The following is a 7,510-nucleotide window of genomic DNA, read 5'->3' on the forward strand; positions in this document are numbered from 1 at the left end:
CTTCAGCAGAATCTTGCTGGCATGTGCAATAGTATCTGGGTTTGGTGGCTGATGATGGGATGGATTCCCGGATGGGGTAGTCTCTGGATAGTCCATCTTTTCATCTTAGCTCTAAATTTTGTCTCTGTATCTATATCCTTTCATGGGTATTTTGAAAACAGGGGATCCTTAAAATGATTCTCTGTCCTGCATAACAGTTGAGTATTATTTCTTTGACTTTTTACTGTGATAGCTCCCGTGCAGGACAATTCTTTTTTGTCCTTAGGAATTATATTCTCTACTCCAAAAAATATACTCATATTTCAGATTGCTCTGATCTAGGGCTTACAAAGGTGATAGAGGACCAAGGGCTTGATTAGGTTTAGAGATGACTTTTATTCCTATTACTGAATATTCCTCTCTGTCATGTAGTAAACTCACAGATTATGTCTATCGTCAGAGCACATAGAGCTCATCCCCAAAGAAGGGTCAAGACGGCTACAGGACATGGCTGTATTCATCAGACAGGGATTGTGTATGGATCCAGTACAGACAAGGACAGAATACTCACACGGTGACCACTTGCTTTCTATTCACAGCTTTCAAAAGCTATCTACCTCAAGAATTGAAGCAGTGTGTGAGGGACCAGACTGAGAAAGCTCCAGAACGTCTCCCTAACCAGCTACTAAATTTAGTGACAAGTGATAGACAGGGTGTGTGTGTTGTGGAAAGCCCTACAGAACACTCAGCAAGCCCAGTGAACTATATGACTCTGTATAACCTATTTTGGCCAAGAATACCTTGTTTTAAAAATTAGGTTGAATTAAACAACCATTATACGTTATTTCAGCTGGGAAATGATACAGGTGGCATTTCAGGGTCAGTCTGAATCTGCAGTGAACCTAGAGAAGGCCTAAAATACCTTTGACTGTTTGACATAGGTCTCCTTGAAAAATAGACACCAGATGGCCTCATGGAAATATCCTATAGCTGTCTTTGTTACTGCTATGACAATTACTAGTGAGATAGTAGGGCTTCATATGTTATAATAACATAAAAGACATCAAAAGTTGACAGTTGTGAGAACATCATCTTGCACTCAGGGAAGAAAGTTACTCTTTTAAAATTTATTTTTACATATTTTCTCTATTTACATTTCAAATGTTATCCCCTTTCCTAGTTTCCTTTCTGAAAATCCCCTATCCCCTCCCCCTTCACCTGTTTCCCAACCCACCCACTCCCATTCCTGTCCCTGGCATTCCCCTATACTGGGGCATAGAACCTACACAGGACCTAGGGCTTCTCCTCCCACTGTTGGCCAACTAGGCCATCCTCTGCTACATATGCAGCTAGAGACACGAGTCCCACCATGTGCTTTCTTTGATTGGTGGTTTAGTCCCGGGGAGTTCTAGGGGTACTGGTTAGTTCATATTGTTGTTCCTCCTATGAGGCTACAAACCCCTTCAGCTCCTTGGGTATTATCTCTACCTGCTTCATTGGGGACCCTGTGCTCTGTCCAATGGATGATTGTGAGCATCCACTTCTGTATTTGCCAGGCACTGATGGAGCTTCCTAGGAGACATCTATATCACACTCCTGTTAGCAAAATCTTGTTGATATCTGCTCTAGTGTCTGGGTTTGGTGGTTGTTTATGGAGTGGATCACTAAGTGGGACAGTCTCTGGATGGTCATTCCTTCAGTCTCTGCCCCAAACTTTGTCTCTGTAACTAATTGCATGGATATTTTGTTCCCCTTTCTAAGAAGGATCGAAGTATCCACACTTTGGTCTTTCTTCTTCTTGAGTTGCATGTGTTTTGCAAATTGTATCTCGGGTATTCTGAGTTTCTGGGTTAATATCCACTTATCAGTGAGGGTATATCATGTGTGTTCTTTTGTGATTGGGTTACCGCACTCAGGATGATATCTTCCAGATCCATTCATTTGTCTAAGAATTTCATAAATTNATTGTTTTTAATAGCTGNGTAGTACTCCATTGTGTAAATGTACCACATTTTCTGTATCCATTCTTCTGTTGAGGGACATCTGGGTTCTTTCCAGCTTCTGGCTATTATAAATAAGGCTGCTATGAACATAGTGCAGCATGTATTCTTATTATCAGTTGGAACATCTTCTGGATATATGCCCAGGAGAGGTATTGCTGGATCTTCTGGTAGTACTAAGTCCAAATTTCTGAGGAACTGCCAGATTGATTTCCAGAGTGGTTGTATCAGCTTGCAATTCCACCAGCAATGGAGGAGTGTTCCTCTTTCTCCACATTCTTGCCAGCATCTGCTCTCACCTGAGTTTTTGATCTTAGCCATTCTGACTGGTGTGAGGTAGAATCTCAGGGTTGTTTTGATTTGCATTTCCCTGATGATTAAGGATGTTGAACATTTTTTAGGTGCTTCTCAGCCATTTTGTATTCCTCAGTTGAGAACTCTGTACCCATTTATTTATTTATTTATTTATTTATTTATTTATTTAGAGACAGGGTTTCTCTGTGTAGTCCTGGCTGTCCTGGAACTCACTCTGTAGACCAGGCTGGCATCGAACTCAGAAATCTGCCTGCCTCTGCCTCCTGAGTGCTAGGATTAAAGGCATGCACCACACGCCTGGCTTTGTACCCCATTTTTTAATAGGGTCATTTAGTTTTCTGGAGACAAACTCCTTGAGTTCTTTATAAATATTGGCTATTAGCCCCCTATTGATTTAGGGTTGGTAAAGATTTTTTCCCAATCTGTTGGTTGCCGTTTTGTCTTATTGACAGTGTCCTTTGCCTTACAGATGTCTTCTAATTTTATGAGGTCCCATTTGTTGTCTGTCACTGTACCAGTACCATGCAGTTTTTATCACAATTGCTCTGTAGTACAGCTTGAGGTGAGGCATGGTGATTCCACCAGAGGTTCTTTTATTGTTGAGAATAGTTTTTGCTATCCTAGGTTTTTTGTTATTCCAGATTAATTTGCACATTGCCCTAATAAATGTACTCTTAAACACTCAACTGTATTTGGGTGGTAGAACTAATAGGTGCTTGTTCCTATTTTGTATTTTCTTGTTTTTTTTTTAAACATTTACTTATTATTTTATATTCAATAGAAGATTAACTCAAATACTTTGTGCTTCAGCATGGTAAATTTCTCCTGGGGCTCATTAACCATAGCAGCAAGATTATTATGACATACTAGCCATTTTGTTTACTTTTAAGAAATACAACCTTTAGCACCAAATTTTTAATTAGATATTTAATTTTTATTCTTAAATTAATTTTTAGTAGAAAAATCTGAGGCAAAGCAGACTTTAGTTGTGCAGTCTTCTGTTTGGGGTAATGGGTGGGTTCTTTTAAAATATTTATTTATATTTATGTGTCTGTGTTTTGTGTGTGTTTGTGGGTGTGTCTATATGCACTGCATTGGACCGGTAGCTACAAAGGCCAGAAGAGGATGTTGGATCCCCTGAAGCTCCAGTAAAGGTGGCTGTAAACTGCCCAATGTGGGACCTGGGAACTTGCCTGAGTTCTCAGCTAGAGCAGAAACTGGTCTTTATCCCTGAGCCTTCTCTTCCATTAGGACTTTACAGTCTTCTAAGAAGTATTTTAATTAGGGTAGCAGATTTGACTGTTCTAGATGCCAGTGTTAACAAAGAGAGAAAATTGGAAAATATTATTTAACAGTATTTAGGAAATATTGGCATTTTGAAAGAAATACTTTATGCTCGGAAACACCAGCAGTTAAATGGAATTCAGGTATTGAACATTCCATGTTTTAGTATCTTAATTTATTTCAAGAAGAAATGAAAAACAAAACAACAGCAAAATAACAAAACCCCAAAGGCTCAGTTCTTCCTAGCCATGAACACTGAACCCTCATTCTGGTTTGAAATTCCTCAGCATTTTGTAGCATTTACATTGGTTCCTGTTCAACACTTGTCTCATTGGAAATTTCAAACACTGTTCCTGTTATTCTATTCTTAGCTCTTAGCCTTTTCCCGCCCCTACCCTCTACTAAACGTTGAAGATCGACTTCATCTCACATTTTCCATTGCACTCTGATGCCCCCAGGGACCTTCTTGCTCCTGGCTTTTCTGTAAGGAAATGATTTTTCATCCTTTGAAGGGAGGAAGGTACTGAAACAATCTGTGCCTTCATCGGAGTGACAGAAGTAATGCCTTTCTAGAAAAACAGGGGACATGTTTTAAAATTTATTCATTTTACAACCCACTCACTGACCCACCTCCCAGTCAACCCCTCCCCCAATCCTTACTAGCAGGTCCCATGGTCCAGCTGGAGTCTGTTTGATGCCTCCTGGTGGAAGCTCCCTTGTGAGCTGGTAATAAAAAGGTCCACCACCCTTTCACCATTTCCCTCACATCCTCTTAACAGTTGCACCTGGTCACAATTAGTGCGGTATATCCTACCATTTGGTGGTCCCCATTTGCTCCCAGCCGCAGGATCTCCAAAAGTGTCTCTTTTATTAAATGTTCTATTGAGAAAGCCAAACTGCTCCTGTGATTTGGAACATGATAGTGCTGTGTGCTTTCCTAGGCCCTCTAACATTCTGTGTCACCTGCTACAGCCTTGATACTCACAGCCCTTGTGCCACCCTGAAAGGTAGCCTGTAACCCAGTTTTGGCAAACCCCTCTCTCTCCCTTTCTCTCTCATAACAATGTCTTTCAAAGAACCTTTTTATTCGTTTTTCCATTCATTCAAAGGATTTTAAACATTTCTGTATTTGCATATTGTGCTCCAAGGACCTTTGTGTTCCCATATGTACATTCCTGAATATTTTCAACTCACCATAACCTTATAGCTATTCTTAAAATCAAGAACTTTTCAGTTTTGTTCTCTTAATATTTATTATTGTTATTATTATTGGTGGTGGTGGTAATCTCATGCTGATATCAAGGTAGTCCTCCAGCTGAGGCTTCCCAAGTATTGATGTTAGAAGCAGAAACCACTGTCTTAAGTTTTTATTGCTGCAACAAAATACCATGACCAAAAACAAGTTGTGGAGAAAAGGGGTTTGTTCGTCTTGCATTTCCACATCACAGTTTATCATCAAAGGAAGTCAGGACAGGAACTCAAGCAGGGTAGGGACCTGGAGGCAGGTGCCGATACAGAGGCCATGGAGGGGTACCACTTACTGACTTGGATCCTCATGGGCTGGACCTAGGCCTCCCTGCACATATTTAGCAAGATGCGTAGCTTGGACTTCATGTAGGTTCCAAGCAACTGGAGTGGAGGGGCTGTCCCAAAGCTGCTGCCCGTGTGGGCTATGCTCTTCTAGTCGGGCTGCCTTGTCTGGCCACAGTGTTAGAGGATGCCTCTAGCCTCACAGAGACTTGATGTGCCAGGGTGGGGGGTCACCCAAGGGACCCCCATCTGCTCAGAGGGGAAGGACTGTGGGAGGGGTAACAGGGAGGTGGACAGTGAACAGGATACAGAATGAATAAGAAAATTATTATTATTATTAATAATAATAATAATAAATTAAAATCAGAGTAAAATGAAGCAATAAGGCTGATTAGAAAATAGTAGATATGTAAGCAGACAAAATATGAAGTGCAGAGGAAGCAGAGATTGTTTTTCTTTCTGATTTCATCTCTATCTTGCAGAAGGAGGCCATGCTCAACCCTTCCTTTGGAATGAGGGTGGAGGCAGAACAAGATGACCATGCATAGGATGAAGAATGGGCAACCTTCAGTACTCTCAATACTGCAAGAATATAAGCCTCTAAGAGTAGGGTATTTGCAGGGCCTAAAACTAGAGAAAAGGCAGGGATTATACTGTTTTAGACAGTACAGATTATTTTTTAAAAGACTTAATTATTTTATGTGTATGCCTATATGTGTTTGCCTATAAGTGCATCATGCATGTGCTCAGTGCCATAGAAGCTGGAAGAGGGTGTTGGTTCCCTTGGAACTAGAATTACAGGTGGTTGTAGTCTGCTCCATGGATGCGGGGAACTGAACCCTGGTCCATTTCTAGAGCAGGATACACTCTTAACCACTGAGTCTGAGCCATTTTACCAGCCCCCGGGATCGTTGGATAAAGAACTTGTATATGTTCTATGGGAACGTGCTTAAAAGCAATTCTAAAACATAATTCCCCGTCAGTGTGGAGCGTGAGCAGGCAATAAGAGACATCCAAAGTGAGCACATAATGGTTGGTGGTATCGAAGCCCTTTTTCAGCCTTGGACAATCTAGGGATGGTAACTTTGGTAGTACTACATGGTCATTGGGGAGCAGGTCTGGGCTTTGTGAGTTCAGAGGGAGAGAAGCAAGGACAGTTCCAGGAAGTGGCAGTGGAGGTCACCGAGGACGTCTGAAGATGGCTATATAGTTTGTTCCCCTGCAGCCTGCTTGATTTCTCAGATAGGAGTGAGTGTTGCTGTCTAAGTACCTGCTATGATGCCTGAAATAATGATCCGGTATGATAGGATTTCATGTTCGTGTTGTCAGACACTTTCAGGAAGGCTGTGTTTTGTTCTGAGACTTGGCCATAATGAAGTGTCTTTTGAAAGAGAGTTCATTTCCTCCTGACAAGGAAAGTGAAACTCAAAGGGACCAAAACACCTACCTGCCCAGCACCAAGGAGTGGCACTTGTTTTTCTGAGCTAACAATCTCTGCATCACAGTGTCCATGTCTCCACTCTTGGCTGACAAGTCGTTATTGATTTTCTTCACATAGTCCCCAAATTTAAACTCTTGTTCTTTTAGTGAAACACGAGGTAGGTTCTGGGTCTTCCTCATCATGCTCTACTTTTAAAAATCAAAAATAATGAGACAGAACAAGTAAAATAGGAGAAAACCAAATAAAGACTTTCCATATGCCACGTGAGTACTCACATAAGATTTTCATAAACATCACTCAGCAACATGACACATATTCTGACTTAAGTACTCAACAAACATCACCACATCTGGCTTTCAAAACCGACATTTCCTTTATGTGGTCTGTGGACAACTGTTCAACAATACATTGTTAGTAGACTATTAACTTGTAAAGTGGCTCAGCTTCACTGTTATGAAAATTAGCATTAAGTTGTCACATGTGTTGTTTCAGATGCTTGAGAAATGAGAAACAAATTCAGGCCCTGCCAGTAATCAGCTTACGACCAGAGGCTGTGTCTAGCTAATATGTCATAGTAATCTGGCAAGCAAACGGGCAGCAGTGAAATAAAAAACTTAAGGGAATTGCGACAATCTAGTAGCAGTATATTCGAATTCTTTAAAACTTTTTGTTGGTGCTCACTTCAGCAGCACATATACTAAAATTGAAACGATACAGAGAAGATTAGCATGGCCCCTGTGCAAGGATGACATGCAAATTCATGAAGCATTCCATATTTTTGCTGGAAAGAACCCAGATATCCCTCAACAGAGGAATGGATACAGAAAATGTGGTACATTTACACAATGGAGTACTACTCAGCAATTAAAAACAATGAATTCATGAAATTCTTAGACACCGATCGTCCTGCGCCTCTCCTGCCCAGGAGGGGTGTTCGCCTGGCGGCTGTCCGCAGGCTGAT

At 41.1% G+C, this 7,510-nt stretch overlaps 1 non-coding gene across 1 annotated transcript; it reads left to right on the plus strand.

Moving 5' to 3' along the window:
• Positions 1–7,222: 7,222 nt before the first annotated feature.
• On the plus strand, positions 7,223–7,329 carry LOC115065316. The gene has a single exon (XR_003845094.1). It is a non-coding gene; the product is annotated as a U6 spliceosomal RNA (small nuclear RNA).
• The last annotated feature ends 181 nt before the right edge of the window (positions 7,330–7,510 follow it).

This window comes from Mus pahari, chromosome 13 (assembly GCF_900095145.1).
Source record: "Mus pahari chromosome 13, PAHARI_EIJ_v1.1, whole genome shotgun sequence".
NCBI classification, from domain to species: Eukaryota; Metazoa; Chordata; class Mammalia; order Rodentia; family Muridae; genus Mus; species Mus pahari.